Genomic DNA, 17,006 nt, shown 5'->3' with positions numbered 1-17,006 from the left:
TACTACCCAGGAGGGCTTCTCCTATTTCCTGCTGTGAGGCTGTTCCCCTGGCCCAGGCCTCAAGGCTACAGAGAGATCCTCCCAGGTCCCCTGGCCCTTTGCTGTACTGTGGGACCCAGACTGAGGCCCTGCCTCATCCCCTTCTAATTGGTGAAATTGGGGGCAATTTCAACAGATTTGATCATGTCCAACAGAGTGATTGTCTCTTCCGGAGAGGTTCAGGCTGGGGGTGGCTCTCAATGTATAGCTCTCTTAGGTCCTGGGAATTCTGAAACCCTGGCAAGAGACCTTCTTGGAAGGTCAATCTGGTGATGAGTCTGCCCTGAATACTCACTGGGCGTGTCGTGTAGAGGCATTGAGTGTCCCAGGGAGAAGCCCAGAGGCAAAAAGAAGCAAGAGGTGTAGAGGCACTGAGAGTCAGCTCTCCCAGGGAGAAGCCCAGAGACAAAAAGAAGCAAGAGATGGTGCAGCCGGCTCAGGAGGTGCCAAGAAAGCTTTAGAGGCTAGGGAGACCTGAGCATTTTCGAAGGAAGAGAAGAGCCACTGCTGAGGGAAAGATCAAAGACACAGGAGAATCAGTTTCTGGAGAAGTAGGGGAGGGTGTTAGCTTTGGAAAGAAAGTACTTTTTTTCTTCCAAATACAGGAAGCAAGAGGAAGTAAATGCATACCATGCAACTATCAGCCAGATTAAAAGAATTTTGGGGGACATTGTGCCCACGCTTTAATTTTTTCATTTACTCATTTGTTTTTTCCTGCTGCTCTGAGTTATAGGTAATAGAAAACCTTACTCAAACTAGTAAAGGAAATTTAATGATTTAAAGGAAATGAAACAGTTAGAATGACTGGCTTCAGGCAAGGGCTGATCCAGCTTCTCAACTATGTCACGAAGAACTTGCATTCTCTCTCTACTCTATCCTTTGGGTTGGCTTTATTCCATAGCTGGCTCCATTATAGAGCTAGGGTTGAAGCTGCTCCCTTGGGCCGTACAGGCCTCCAAGCAAAACTCACAGGCAGTGAGAGTGCGGATGGCAAAGAGACATCACATCCGACAAACACTTGTTGAGACACTCCACTTGGCTGCCCCAGAGAAGGTCCTGAGGCAGTGAATTACATATGGCTCCTGGCCTTCCATGGGTCTCAGTGTGGAGGTAAGAGTGTGTTAGGAGACCATGGATGTTTGTACCCTGTGGGAAGAGGAGAGAAGGAGCACCAGCTGCCCTGGGGCAGAGAGCTATTGGAGTCCAGTGAGCCTGCAGGGAAGCAGAGGTGAGAGGAAGAGGAGCTGGGAGGGCCAGACCATATGCTGAAGGGCCTTGTGCCTATAGCTGAAGTTAAACTTCATTCTGGTGGCAAGGAAGAGGTGTGGGAGGACTTGAAATTGGACTGACAATGATCAGAAGTGTGGGTTTTGAAAAATCATTCTAGCTTAGTTCTGATAGGAGTCCTCTGGAGGCAAATGGGTAGGTTTCAGGTTGTATAAAACTTGAGCCTTTTACACATATTAAAAAAACTACAAACAACAAATGTTGGCGAGAATGTGGAGAGAAAGGAACTCTCCTGCACTGCTGGTGGGAGTGCAAACTGGTCCAACCACTATGGAGAGCTGTGTGGAGATTCCTCCACCTACTAAATATAGGGCTTCCATATGATCCAGCAATTTCACTCCTAGGTATTTACCCAAAGGACACAGAAACATCAATTCCAAAGAGCACCTGCACCCCTATGTTTATAGCAGCACAATTTACAATAGCTAAGCTTTGGAAACAACCCAAATGCCCCAAAATAGATGACTGGATCAAGAAGATGTGGTACATATACACCATGGAATATTACTCAGCATTCAAGAAAGATAAACACATGCAATTTGCAGCAACATGGATGGAGCTGGAAGGGATCATGCTCGGCAAAACAAGCCAGAAAGAAAAAGAAAAATACCAGATGGTCTCACTCATAGCAGGAATCTAGAAAACCTAAATAAGGGACCAGGAAAAAGAATAACTATAAGAAAGAAAAAAAATCAAAATCAACAAACAGCTATGAATCAGAGACACACTTGGGAGGAGGGCAGGGAAAGGAGGGGTTGGGGTCAAAATCAGGGGGTTGCAATTGTATGGGAAATATAAAAATAAAAAAAAATAAAAAAAAAAAAAAACAAAAAAACTTGAGCCTTTTAGAAGGTGAAGGTCCAATGATCTCCCCAATTCCCAATAATGTATGTGGTCACAAGTGGCAAGGAACAATTGCTCAGGGTGACGAGTGCAGAGGGTTCACTAGTCCAGGAGTCAACTAGGGGAGATCGGAAAGGCAACACAGTTGTCATTCATTCATTTATTCATTCACTTATGCCTTTCATTCATTGAAGAAATCTATCTATCTATATCTATCTATCTATCTATCTATTTATTTATCTATCTATCTATCTATCTATCTATCTATCTATCTATCTATCTATCTATCTATCTATCTATCTATCTAGGTCTGTCTATTTATCAGACAGGGTGCTGGGCTCCAGAGAGCAAGATAAACATGGTTCCTGTCTCTCCCTCCATCTCCCAACCCTGAGCTCGCAATTGAGTGGGACAGGGACAAGTAAATAGGCTGCTACAATACACTGGTGGGGGAGCAATGGTTGCAGGTCAAGGGCAAGAGGTGGAAAAGACAACAGAGCAGACAGAGTGTGCAAAGACAGAGGCCAATTCAAATATCTGTAACAATTTCCTCATGGGCACAGAGCGATGGTTCTGAACCAGGGGTAATTTTGCTAGTCTTCTCCTCACCCCCGGGCACATCTGGCAATATCTGACGATGTTTTTGATTATCATGATTCAGGGGATAGCAGGGTGCTACTGGCACCAGTAACTGCTAAACATCCTTCAAAGTTCAGGACAGTTTTTCCTGCCTCTGCCCTACCCTATCCCCCTCCACACACAGAGGATTATTGAGTCCAAAATTCCAGTGGTGCTACGATTGAGAAACTAGCATAGAAATGGAGAATTGCAGTGACACTGAGCAATTAGACTTGATAGGCATGGGAGACTGACTGGGTAGGTCTGAGGGGGCTAGACAGCATGAGAGGGGAGATAAACTCAATTGTCTCCCAGTTGTTTGGCTTTGTGAATGGTTTGAAGTTCTGACATGTTTGCCCTCCATCTACTCCTGTGGTTATGGTCTCTCTTCTTCTGTCACAAAGTTCTAGAGAGCTTCATCTACACTTGCTATCTCCATAGTCTCACCTCCCACCCGCTTCACACACTGTGGTTTGATTTTATGCCTCTGGCAGACGCTGTGGATCTCCTTCTCCAACAGCCACCCCCTTCCTTTCCTTGAAAAAAGAACCCTGGTAAGTTCATCTTTCCCTAAGGCCATGTGCTGAGAAGGGAGCCATCTCCAGCCCTAGGTGCCCGTGTCCTGCTAGATCAAATCAATCACAGTGAAGTCATTATCCTTGCCAGTGATTGGTTTAGGAAGAGACTTTGGACTCATTTATGGCCAATGAGATGTGAGGGGGAGGTAGTGGAGGTTATTTGGGAGGTTGGGCTGGAGGCAGGAAAAGATTCTAGGGAATTTTTGTCCCCCAAAGCAGAGGACACACAGCAGTTCAGAGCATCTTCACTGGACACTTTTGTTCTGTTCCCTTGAAAACTTTTTTTACTGCAGTGACCAATAACTAGGGCTGCCGTATGAGGCACCACATCTAAGACATCACGATTTATTATTTATTGTAACAATTCCCCACAGATGGCAGTAAAGTGTTTTGTTCTAATAAAATCAGAGTTACAGTAGTTTTCTGATAGACGTAAACTACCTTGAGGAAGGGTCACCTTTTTCTAATTCTCACCAGGGCCCCACCTAGCCCTGGTTGTTAAATCTGTGCAGGCTTCTCCTTCTGACTCAGCAGCAGCTGGCAGCCTGGATCGCTCTGCCTCCTGGTGCACTTACTGTAGCCTTTGGCTTCCATGATACCACAGTGGCCCGACTGGCCTCCTCTCTCTAGCCTCATTTCTTGGGGTCCTTCCCTGTGGTCTGTAATGTTCCCTGAGGCTCTTGCCCTGGTCCTCTGTACTTCCCACGTACATTCCTCCCTAATAGCCCTCCATTCTGGCACCCACTCCTATGACTTCGTTGCCCTCCAGAGGCTATTGACCTTGGATCACCACCTCCAGCCTGTGTCTGCTGTAGACATGTTATCCACTGTTTACCCGTGTTACCCAGTAGGCATCTCCCGCAGGGTGACTCACAGGCACCACGAACTCAAACTTCCCACTCTATGTGTCCATCTTTCACCCCATCAAAATAGTTCCCGCTCTGTTGTGCCCTCGGGCACTGGACTTGTGGGAGGCATCTGAGAGTCCTTCCTTCTCCAAACCCCATAGCCAAACCTGTAGACTCTGGCTCTAGATTCTCTGACTCTCTTGCCATCACCAACACTTCCCTTGCCATCATGCCCCCTGCAAGCTGACATCCCTGAAAACCAAGGGTCTCTCCTTTTCCCTATCCATTCACCGTCCATTGTCCACAACAGTCACATCTGTTGTGCTGGGATGTGGTTCCCAGCATCCTCAAGCGGGGGGGTCAGCCATACTGGCACAGGGCCACTCCTTTGGCCCCCCTTGCTTACCTCTCCTGCCTCATCTGCTGCCTTCCCCTCAGCTCTATCGAGCTGAACCAGTTGCAGACCTGACCTTGGCTTGGCCCCTTCCTCTGGGGTGATTCCTTTCACCCTAACCCTGTGCCATCCACCACTGAAACCAGTTACTTCACTGTCCTCTTCTCCCCCCACCAGAATTTGTGCCTGGAAGGGCTGGACTCACATCTCAGTCCTTAATGAGTCGTCTGCTTCCTTCGCTGAAGGGACTTTACTAAGTGTTTCATAGCAGGTTTGCTTTAATAGCCGGGCCCTGAGAGCCATTTCAAATAGGCTTTTATGTTCTGAAATTCAGTTCTCAACATTTGAGGACCATTTTTGCTGCAAGATGGAGAATAACTGTCATCTGTTAAAGAATGGTTCAGTCAAACTTGGTAAACTTTTATATCCAGAATACTCACTTCCTTGCCTTTACTCATTTCCTCTGCTGATATTTTTGGAGTGAAATATTCTCCTTTTTCAATCAATCTCTTTCTCTCTCTGTACACCATTTTTTGTTCCTTTTCCAGTGTTAGGTGGACAGCTCGGGATAGAGTGACAGACGCCCAGAGGTAGGACAGACAGGAAGAGCTCTAAGCACTGCCTTGTCTGCCTGGGTGTCCACAACCCCCACCCCATTTTTCTTCCTTCCTCAGGGAATGCAAATTTGTCTCAATCCTCTCTCCATGTGTTTCATAAATGTTGGATTATGGGATTTCCAGAGGAGTCAGGTGGGCATTACCTGACTGGACTGGGATATGGGCACAGTCCAGGAAACATTTCCTGCTCGTGTAGGAGAGCAGGGTGAGGGCCAGGGCTCAGCCCGCCATGCTGGTCCTAAAATGGTGGCTGAGGTGCTGAGGAAGAGTGCTTCACCACTGCCGCTGCTCCTTTGGAGAAACGAGATGCAGCTCCTATTCCCTGTAGCTTGGCCAGAGGTGGGTTTCATGCCTTGTCTCCACCTTTGGTTTGGTCTTGGTTTTTCATGGAGTGTGTGTGTGTGGAGGGGGGAGTGGCTGTGTGGGGGAGTGTGTGTGTGTAAAAAAGAGATGACAGATGAAACAGATGGAGACAGAGAAATTCACAGCATGGGATGCAGACAAACAGAAAGACCGTGCTAAGGAGACAAGGAAGAGACCAGACAATGACTAGAGTGTGCCCTCAGCTTTCTCACCGTTCCTCAACAACCAGAACTCAACCCCTTTGCCTTCCCTACTTGCTCCCGGTGTTTGGGTAGAAACAGTATGGGAAGAAGAGACAGACAATTCTCCTCTATGGCCCCCTCAATCTAGTTGGGAAACCCTCATGTCACATTTTCATTATAACTCAGAAGTTCATTGCAGGCTACGTTTATTACCCCAGTCTCCACTTTCATGCAGGACTCACATGTGTGTGTTTGTGGGTGGGGTGGGGCAGCGGTTGGCTCAAGTTCTGGCAGAAAGACTGAGTACTAGCCCCAGCCTGGATGGTTCTTTATGTTTCCACCATTAACTTGGAGCAGAAGCCTGGCCCCTTCTCCTATAGGCTGAGGAGACCCCCATGGGACCCTCCAGGGTCCTCCCTATTCCATCCAGTTCCCTCCCCAGGCTTAGGCCTCTATAAGCTTCAGCAGAGATGGTCTGGAATTTCTTCAAAAAGGACTTTGCTCAAGAACCAAAGATGAAACCAAAGACCAAAATATACAAAGAAATTACTCACACACACAAAAAGTAATAAATTTTTAAAACACCCGCTAGTGTGCTTTTCCTCATTGTGATCTGCCTGTCCCTCTCCTTTTCTTGGAAAACTTCTGCTCTCCAAGTTTACTACCCAGAGGAGAGGAAGAGAGAAGTAGAAATATACCGCGGGAAGGAAGATACCACTCTCACTCGATGGTCAATGAGATATGACGAGGTTAGGTCCTGACAATCCCACATGGAGGATCAGCTGTCTTGTCTGAACCCCAGGAAAGCCCGGCTGCCCTGTGAGCACCCCCCCATGGAGATTCAAAATCACCAGAAGACGTGGTCTGGGAACAAAGCTTTAGGGGCCAAGAGGCGTCTTCAGTCTCCAAAAAGATTCTGTGCCTGACATTCCTGGTCACAGAGAGATTTGGTGGAGCATGGCTTTAGGGTGCGGTGGGCAGCAGTCGAGTCCCGCCTCTGCCGCTCAGCCGTGTGACCCTGGCAAGCTGCCTGAGCGTGAGGCCCCTGTCTTCTTTTCATAAACGTGAATGACCTGAGCTTTCCCTCACGGCTGAGGTGGGGGCTGCCTGAGAGCATGTGCAGTGCCTGACTCACGTGAGCGCTCAGTTTAGTTGGTGAAGGAGCTCTGTGCCGGCCTGGGCATGGGGGAGGTGGGGGTGTCACAAAGGAGACAGCAGGCAGGAGGCGGATCTCTTCCCTGGGAGCCTCCTTGATGTGACTCCTCTTTGCCTGGGGAGCATGGGCTGGCTGCTCTCTGGATGTGGACAAGGAGTGAGAGAAGCGGTGCAGCTGCTCTGGCAGCTGGCAGGGCCACCCCGTCTTGGCCTCGGTGTCCAGGCCTCCTTTCCTAGCAGGCGGCTGGACTTCAGTTATTCTGCATGTCCCCTTTGGGTGGGTTGGGTACCAGATGCCTGCAAATGACCAGAGTGGGGATCCTTGCAGCTGTGCACACTAGGGAGCCCTCCCCTCCAAACAGGCCCTCTTGGGCAGCCCTCACATCTGTCCTGCTCAGACACACCCAGGAAACACCCGTGTTTCTCAAACCTGGTCACAAATGCAGGCACCAGCACAGACACACACACAAGCAACACACACTCCGAGTGTGCACTCGGGGCGCACACGCTTTCTCTCTGTGTGTGTTTCTTACTGTCTGCCAGAATGTGTTCTGGAAACCTAAGCAGAAAGGAGCGTGTGAATGTGGCCATCATCAAGGTTAAATTAATCCCAGACATGTAAAGGGTTTTCTTTTTTTCATTCTCAGCCCTACTGAAAATTCAATTATGACTCTCTGCCAGCTACTGAGATGAGGGGACAAGTAAGTACGTGGCTGAGCCTGGAAAATGGGGCAGCGCCGGGGACCCTTCTTGATCCACACCCTCATTCCCCTTTCCTGCTGTCCAGGATCCAGGAAAGAGTTGCAGTCATTCCTGGATTCCTCACACAGATTGCACTCTGGGGCAGAAGCAAGGTGCCATCCAAGAACGTGGGACTGGCGGAAAGAGAGTTGCCCTTTGAGAGGCGAACTAGGAAATGACCACGTGTGGGAGCAGAGCGGAGCTGGCAGAGGCTCCTCTGTGAGGTGACTGTCCCAGGGCCTCGCAAGCCTCAATGGCGCCTGTGTTTACCCATTTAAGGAGAAAAATGTGAGTCTCAGACCTGCTTCCTGACTCTGTCCAGGCAAGAGACTGGACTGTGAGAGCCTTTGCAAGGCTGCGAGGCCCTGTACCTTGGGCCCGTGCCCCTCCCCTCACGCTCTCGGGCAGCCTTCTCATGGTGGTTTGGTTTCTGGCACGGGTCTGCTCACAGGAGTGTGTGTGTCATGTGAAAGCAAGGTGTGCTTGCCATAGAGCACTCACGGGCTGGCATTGAGGTGTCTACACCCCTGTCTGAGCTCAGCTGATGAGGGTCTTCTCCTGGGGGCCAGACCCCCTCCCACAGACTCACACAATCAAGGTCAGTCATTTAGTCGTGAGCGGGTCTGGTGGGGGGAGCCCTCTGGGTCAAAAACCCCCCACCACCTCAGAAGCCTGTGCAGGAGAGTTGCCAGCCTATCTATCCTTGCAGATAACCTTCCTGTGGGCTGTGGCGGGTTTGCATCTTCCTGTCTGCCCCAGGCTAGGGGTGAAGTGCATCTCCCCTCAGAGAGAGGGTGGTCCTCTATGACAACTGCCTCCTCTTATTCTGCTAAAAGCAAGTGCCAGGGAGGGGCATTGAGTTACTTTAGGGGGCTGCAGGGATGGGGGGACTTGGTCTGTTTGATTCCACAAGAATTTTCCAAGGTCAGGTGAGGTTGTTTTGAAAGAGGATAGATGAATTGGTGGAGATTAGATTTTGAATGGGAGTGTTTGTGAGTTGGCAGTCAAGGAGTTTGAGGTTGGAAAGGAGGTAGGGATGACCTTGGTGACCCAGAACAGAGAGACTTGAAGTGGGGAGCTGAGGGGCCCCCGCAAGAGGCCTGTGGGCCCATTGGAATGGGCCTCAGGCTGGAGGTAGGGACTCTGTCTGCCCTCCTCCTGGGCTTTTGGAGCCTTTTACACACAAGCTAGCACTGGCCAGGGACACTGGATTTTCAGTTATGCTCAGGCTGCCAGAAGAATGAGAAAAATGGGCCTGAGGGAACACCTCTACCACAGAGAATAGGAGGGAGCAGGGCAGGGAGAAAGGGCCCCAGAGCCAGGGATTGTGTGTGTGAGGGGGCTGGGGTGTTGTCGTGCTGTGTCTGTCCCTGGTCGGTCATGCTGAGGTGGGGAGAAGCCCTGGGGCCTGCCTTCCCCAAGGGCCTCGGAGTGGCCAGGCTCCACTCTGTACTCAATCAGCCTGTCTCAGATGCCTGAGAGTCACGTCCCACCAGCCCAGACCAGCCCAGGCTCTTGGATATACCCAGGCTGAGCCCACACCCACCCACAAATCTCTCTTCTGCTCTCGGTAAGGGGGAAGGACAGGGGAGCCCCAACCCTCGCCTGGCCTCTAGAGTTGCTCAGTTCAGGGGTGATGACGAAGTTGGAGGCTGGTTAGAGAGGGGACCTGAACGGCTGAGTGCCCACTCTCTCAGGCGCTGTGCTAGGCGCACTGTCCCCTTAATCACCTGTGAGAGGTAGCCCTTGCCTCCTGCTCCCGTCTCACAGAGCTCATGCCTCATGAGGCAGAAGGTGCGGTGGGGAAGGGGGGTGTGAGGGGATGTCAGAACCCCAGAAAGGGCAATTAGGTGTGAGGTAGCATTTTCATTCATTCAAATATTTGTTGAGTGCCTGTCATATCCAGAGTCTGTTCTTAGCTCTGAATCCTTGACCTTTCAAAAACTCTCAGTTGAGGAGCAAGATGATAAACAACTTCAGCTAGTAATATATGAATTCCAGGAGGAAAAATAAACAGGGAGATAAAAATGACCATGTGTGGAGAACAGCCTTTTTCCATGGGTTTGGGGAGAAGCCCTCTGAAAATGTGGTGTCGGAGCAAAATCTCACCGAAGGGAGTTAGTGAACCATGCCAGCGTGGGAGGGAGTGTTCGCTGGGCAGAGGGCACAGTGAGGGCAAAGGCCCTGAAGCGGGGAGGAGCTGGGCTTGCTGGTCTGGCCTGGTCACGCTGGGGTTGGTTATCATCCTTCCGCCATCGGAAACTCCTTCTGGGCCGGGCAAGGCTGCTCAGCCTGTGCCATTGACGTCTACTGCTGTTGCTCCCTGTGCCTCTCTGGCCAGGATGGCGGTGGGGACCCTCACCCATTGGAGACGACAGATGGCACAGAGCTCCCCTGGCTGTCCCCTTTCCATGCTTGGCCACGTGGGAAACCCCTGCCGGGGATTTGAGCAACATGCTACTTCCAGTTGGGCATGGGTGACTGTTTTTTAAAATAGCTTTTATTGGTTTTTGTCTTATTGCAAAAGTCCTATCATGAACAAATACATGTTCATGATAGGAATTTGAGAAAATGACTAGCACAAGCAATCGTGTGAAAGAGCCACTAATCCCAGTACCCCAAAAGAACCACTGTTGGCACTCAGGTATCTCTAGAATGTTCCATGTGTGTATGAAATGTATGCTAGTATTTTTAAAGACTATGATCTCACTGGTGGTTTGCAACCATTATGCCTTGAATATCTATCCGCATCACTGAACTTGCCTCTACAGCCTCTCATTTGGATAAGCCATGGTTTATTTAGCCAGACTCCTAGTGAAGGATTTTAGTTTTTAGGTAGTTTCCTTTGTGTGTGTGTGTGTGGGGGGGGTAGCGGTGGTGATGGGGGCATCTTATCCACAGGGCTTTCCGCCAGTCATTCTATTCAGGGAGGCTATTTTGAAGTGTCAAAGCAGTCCTTGAGGCAGGGTTACATCCTGTAGGATGCCAGAGCTGGGACAGGGTCTGGACCAGGTGGTCGGGTTTCTAGGATTGGGCATGTTAGGCCTCTCAGCCACCCCAGGCAAATGTCGAATCACTGGGATGATGAGGAGATAAGATTTGTCTGAGGAAACTCTTTTCCCCTACAGCTGTCCACAAACAGTGCTGCTCCTAGAAGAGGGAAACCCTAGGCTCCCAGCTGGCCCGTGATGGGCCTGGGCGGGAGTGGACAGTGGGAGAACGGAATACACAGAACAGGGAAGGTGACACAGATCTCAGGGCCATTTGCCCTGAGGTAGAAGCCCTGAAAGCTGCAGGTTTCTGATCTCCAGAAGGCATTGGGGGGTAACTGTGGAGGGGAGGTGCCAGGTGAGGACCCCCAGGGGAGAGTAGATGCAGTATGGATGAGTGAGACTGAGCATCCCTGATTATGAAACACCTCCCTTGTCTTTCATGGAGCCACCTCAGGTTTCCCCTCCAAGGCTGGCTCAGCGATCTTGCTTACATTTTTGGGTCTCCCTCAGAGCCCTCATCACCCCTGTCTCACCTTAACAGCAGTTATTTGGTCCATCCAAATTTGACTCCCAATTCTCAGGCTTCTGTCCCCACTGAGTATGAGGCCTGAGGTAGTTCTCTTCCCCCATCAAAGGTGGCGTCATGATGTCTCCTTCAGAGAGTTAGCGTGGGGTTCAGACTCAGGAATGTCAACTCCAGCACATGGTAGATGCTCAGTTGTTGAGTATTTCTTTCATTTTTTTTGTCCTCCCTTCTTAGACACTTTTGAGAGGTTATATGTCCTCCCCAACCCCCATGAGGGTCTCCACATACCACAGGAGGTACACAACACCTCACTGGAGTATGGGAAGAAATATTTACAAAACCATAGCCGTTACTCTGTCTTAATGTGTAATGTTCACATTGATCATGACCTCCTCTTATGCCATGGGGCTGGCGGTCAAATTTTATGCTGAGTTTGTCAATGTCCCTGAGGACATGTGAGTAGCGTCATCCTTGTTATCAGTTTTTGCTTGTTTTGGTATATTACTTTTGGGGTGATGCTATCTGGGTTTTTAGCACAAAAGTGAACATTTGGCTTAGAAAAATTCCTGCTATGAAAACATTCTGACTGAAGACGAGTTAACCATACTAACAGAGGCAAATAGCAGATTAAAGGTAAGCAAACAGTGCGAAAGCAGAAATGACCTGCAGAGCTGACACACACCTCTCCTGCTGGAACAAGGGCTCCATCGACAAGTTGCATTAGGAAGTAAAAAACAAGGACTTAATCAGATTTAACAGGAAGTCAGTGACACAAGCTGAGATATCGGGAGGCTTAGCAGCAATTAGGATCCACATCCATTACCTGTGTCAGCGAGCCTTGTTCTAAACTCAGAGTGTGCAGGAGCTCTTAACTCATGCAGTCGCAGGCATGTCATTTATGGAGAGACAAATAACCATATACTGGGAGTGCGCACCAGGGCGTTTCACTGATAAGGGCTTGCTGTTCAGGGTCTGGAGTCTGCCGCCCCCAAGCCTCCAGCACCAGGCCCGGCACACAGCGGGGTTCAGGAAGCTTATGTGGGGCTGACCTGTTCTTTGTGTGTTTATGTAAGAGGTTTTAATGACTGCATAAGTGTTCCACTCACCTCCCTCATTCAGAGCACTCTCTCCTCCTCCTCCTGCATACCCCTCCTTTCCTCTCATTTATCCCCTCCTGCCAGTATGTGCCCCTGTCTGACCCTCATTAACTCAAAGTGTAAAAACCATCTGTCTGCAGTCCCCTTCCCCCCTCCTCTCCCAGCTGGGGGTTGGGGCTAGGTCCTTTTTCCTCCCATAGGCTGTCTACACTCAGACCGCTGTGGTTTATAAGCTAGATCTGGATCTGCTAGGCCCCACAGCATAGGCAGGACTTGTTAGGGGACAGCCTCAGGGCACCTCAGAAGACCTACAAAGAATGAGTGACGCCCCTGGGGGAGCCCAGACCTGCCTCTCATTCCTCAGAAGCCTCAGAGCTGCTCAGAAGGCTGTACACCTGGAAGGGCCAGGCTGTAGAAGCCTCCCCTCCCCAGGGCTGCCTCGACACAAACTGTGCAGCCACGTCTGGTCTGTGTGTCCATTCTCCTTAACTTTCTCCTCTCACCCCTGCTCCAGCCTCGAGGGCAGCTCCTGCCCCAGGCACCTCTGCCCCCAGCCTTCTTGCCTGGGAGGAGTGATCGGGAGGAAGGAGGGGGAACTGGGTGTGGGATTAAACTAATAAATGTCAAGTGCTTAGAATACCACAGAAGTATTCGCCATGGGGTTCATGGGTTGGGAAGGGTGGCTGAGGAGTAGGGCTGGTGGCCTTTGGGTGGCAGCACCAAAGGGCCTGAGGATGGAGGACTGTCCTAAAATGAAGAAGGAGCTGCCCTGCGCTGAGCTATGCATGGCATCTCCAGGGCTCCTGGGGGCTCTGGGGCAGGGGCCTTATCCCCCTCAGCTGTCTCAGCAGGCTGCCTGAGGGCGGGTTGCCTTCCTTCCTCAGGGCAGCTGAGCAGGCAGGCAGAGGTGAGCGGGGCAGGGGTGTCCCTCCTCCTCCCCCATGCTGGCAGGGGCCCAGAGGAATCCAGGAGTCAGAAGTGGATCCAGGTTTGTGGCCGGGAGCCCAGCCTGGCCCTGCGCATGAAGGCATTTGAGTTTTCATTACTCAGGGGGAGCCACAAATTGTCTTGACAAGTGTGGTTGGGTTTATGTAACATAAATACCTCAGCACACACCATCCACCTTTCGGGGAGGACAGGTGGAGGTCTCATATGCCGGCTGCTGGAGGAAGAGGGTGGAGAACAGTTAGCCTCGCCCAGGACCTGGGTAGAGGCCACCTAAGCAGGGTGCCAGGCTAGTGTGAGTCCGAAATTTCCCCATCAGTGCTTCACTCACTTGCTCCAGCAGCTACCTCTCCCCGTTCTGTACTTAAAGGCCAATCTACCCTCCACTCCCCACTGAGGGTAACTGGCTAGGGCCTCCATCAGGGTATGTTAGCCGAGATCCTCTTTTCCTCTATCTATACTCCCCAATCTGATGGCCCTGGCGCACAGGGGGAGGTACATGGGTGTCCTTATCTGGGAGGGGAGGTGGGGCAGCGTCTCCTGCTCCATTCCAGGCACTCTGTCACACACCAGGGATGGAGTGAGTGTCAGTAGAGCAACTGGGGACACATGTGGTGCCCTCCTGGGCCACTTCCAGGGAGGCCCTCTTGCTCCTTGATCAGAGGCAGGCCTGACCCGTGGGCTCCGTGGGCTGCCTGGGTGGCCCTGGGCTGCCCCGGGCTGCCCCTTGCCCCACACTCCCTCACGGCTGTCCTAGCCCAAGCCCTCACTGGCCTCTGTGGTGGTTGCTCTGGGACTCAAAGCCACCACTGACCTGCCTCTCTGCCTGTCAGGGTAAAAATAGATGTTTCCACGGCGGCCACCTCCGCAGCCTCAACTTTCTCCTACTTGAGCCCCTGCCAGTATTCGCTCAGTGAGTGGAGCACGAATTGCAGGGCTGAGCCTGGCGTTGGGGCCCCGCTGAGGAGCCTGGCTGCTTGTGAATGCCCCATTGTTCTGGGAGGTGACCCGATGTGTCCCTCCTCCAGGCCTGGGGCCTGCCCTGCTCACCTCCAGGCCTCTTCCCATTCCCTTTGGCTCTGTGCCTGTCTGGCATGGTGGCTCCTTGTCCTCCACTCATCGTCTTAAAAGGAGGCATGGCCCTCCCTTACAGGGCCCGTCCACAGGCTTGTGACCCGTGAACAGGACCTTGGGCTGAGAAGGTTCAATGCTCTGCTCTCACTCCCTTGAAAGTCTTAATCACTTTGAACAAGAGGCCCTGCATTTCTATTTTGTCCTAGGTCTGTGAATTATGTAGTTGGACCTGCTCCATTCGGAGCCACTAGTCTGATGGGGGAGCCACAGGTCTGATGGGGGAGGCACTCTTTCTCCCTTAGGGGGCCACAGGTTGGAGGAAGAAGCATGGCAGCCCCTCAAACACACACAGCCCAAGCAGCAAAGGTCTTTGGCCTTCTGAGACACCAGGCTAATGTGAGAGACACAGTCCTTATTCTTAGGAAACCTCAGCTCACCTGCCTGTGAGCTTGGAGAGATCTTAGGCTCATGAAGCAGGCATGACCCCTGCCCTTAGAGAGCACACTCAGTGGGGGAGGTGGAGCCCCTGCCTTTAATGAGCCCACAGTCAAATGGTGGGGACATCCCAAGTCCTTGGAGAACTGATGGCAAAGATCAGAGGGATCCCTGGACAGCACGGTTGGTCCTGGCTGAGACTCAAGGGCATTCAGGTGGGCATGAGGGGGAGGGGTGGCCAAGAGCAGAGCGTGGGACCCCTGAGCAGGCACTGATTCCTATGCAGCTGCTGAGGGAGAGCGCTTGGACTTGGTGGGGTGTTGGCAGGAGAGGGTGGCAGCGGAAAGGAAGGCAGTTGTGCTGGTCCTGTGTGTGGGGTGCAGGCTGGCTTGTGGGGTGGGGGTGTTCTCGGGATGGTTGGAAGGGCTTTGTAAGACTCCAGGGAACACAGCAGAGTTGGTTTGCTCCTGAGGGCGGCAGCCCCAGAAGAGCACGAACGCTGGTGTTCTCCCTGCCCCGCAGCCCAGGGACAGGGCGCTGCCCGCCTGGGCGGGTGGAGAGTCCAGTGGAGGCCAGGAACGTGGCAGGCCCAGAATACAGTTTCCCTGTTTGAGCCCTAGGGCCCACTGAACTTCCTGGGGGCCGGTGGGGTGGAGGGGTCTTCACTAAGGTCCCGCGGCAAGAACATTGACTGGTGAGGGGGGCGCAGGCCGCCTGCCTCCTGGAACTGGGGGAAGCAAGCAGGTGGCAGTAACTCTGCCCTTGCCCTTGGAGGTCAAGGGAGGGCCATGGACATGGGAGGGAGTGCCTATGAGGGGTGGCTTCCTGGAGGAGGTGAGTGAGCTAAGGTTTGGACTTGCAAAGGAGTGCCCCTCTGTCCACCAGGGTGCCTCTTCTTTGAGGATACAAGTGTTCTGCCAAGACTCCTAGTTAAAATGACTCCCAGGAGGAATCTCATCAGGGCGGTCTATCTGGACTGCACTGAGATCCCCTTCCCTTCTTGAGGAGCTGAGGTGCTCGCAGGCAGAGAAAACAGCAGCGATGAGGAGCCCTGGAATCTGTCCTCCCTGAGGGAGGTCCGTGCTCTGCCCTGGAGATTGCCCCCCTCCCACATTAAGGGCCCAGTGTGGGTCGCTGGCTTTCATCTTGCACTGTCCTTTGGCTTGGCCAGAGACAGCTAGGCCTTGGGGAAGAGTCTCGCACTGTTCCCACCACAAAGACCTCCTCGTGACCATTGGCCGCGGGGGCAATCACTGGCCAGCCTCCAGCTAGCCTCTCCCTGATGAAGTCTCCCCTTGTGATTCCTGGAGGGAAGGGTTGGAGCTCACACTTGGTGGGACCCATGAAGGTTGTTTGCCCCATGGCACAAGGCTTAGGGTGGTTGTGGGGGTCATGTTCACGCAGAGGATCCTTCCAGTGGGGTGGTAAGTGGTTCTTTCTACAAAGAATGTGGGAGGGAGGAGGCTGAGAGAAGGAAAGATGGAGAGATGGTAGGGAGAGGGCCTTAGGGGACCGGGGTCAGGGCTGGGAAGGGAGATTTTTATCTTTGCAAAATGATTTGTCCATCCAGGTGAGGTAGAAAGTGGCCTTGGAAGGGTCCACCCTTCCAAGGTGGACCAGGGTCTCCCCTCTCAGCAGACCGCACCCTTAGCCAAATACTCCAGGGAAGGCCCCCTGCCATGTTCAAGACCTGGCTCTGCTGGGTATTACATGCACACGTCGAGTGAATGTTTGGAGAGTGAAGATGTGAAGTTGTCAGGATCCTGGTGACCTGCCCACACTGGCCGGGTGCGGGAGGAGTCGTTGCAGGCAGTGGGGTGAATTGCCAAGGCAGTCTTCCTATACTCCTCTGGTCCTTAGCTGACCTTTGTCCTTTGAACTTGCACTGTGACAGGTCAGCAGCAGGGGGGAATGTAGTCAGACACCAAGGAGAACTTCTGGTGGACTCAAGGGATGATACATCCTACTCCAGTAATTCAGGCACTTGCAGAGTTTCTCCTTGGAAAGTGGGGTTATGAACCCCCTCCCTCCACGTACATGCAGGTTGTCATCTGCAGGCTTGGCTGTGCTGGCCTCCTCCACCCTCACAGAGCATCTCCCGTGAGTGCTTTGTGTACTTTTGGGACACAGCCCCTCAGATCCTACCATGTAGGGGAGACACCCTCACCACTCACTCTCAACATATCTAGTCCGAGTCCTCAAGGCCAGAGATAGCAAGGAAGTGGTGGCCTAAGGCAGCCCAGCCAAGGAGTGGAAAGGCCGGCACAGGGC

This window comes from Talpa occidentalis, unplaced genomic scaffold (assembly GCF_014898055.3).
Source record: "Talpa occidentalis isolate TD23 unplaced genomic scaffold, MPIMG_talOcc4v2.1, whole genome shotgun sequence".
Classification (NCBI taxonomy): Eukaryota; Metazoa; Chordata; class Mammalia; order Eulipotyphla; family Talpidae; genus Talpa; species Talpa occidentalis.
The sequence above is the reverse complement of the archived record's forward strand: the minus strand, read 5'-3'. Positions refer to the sequence as shown.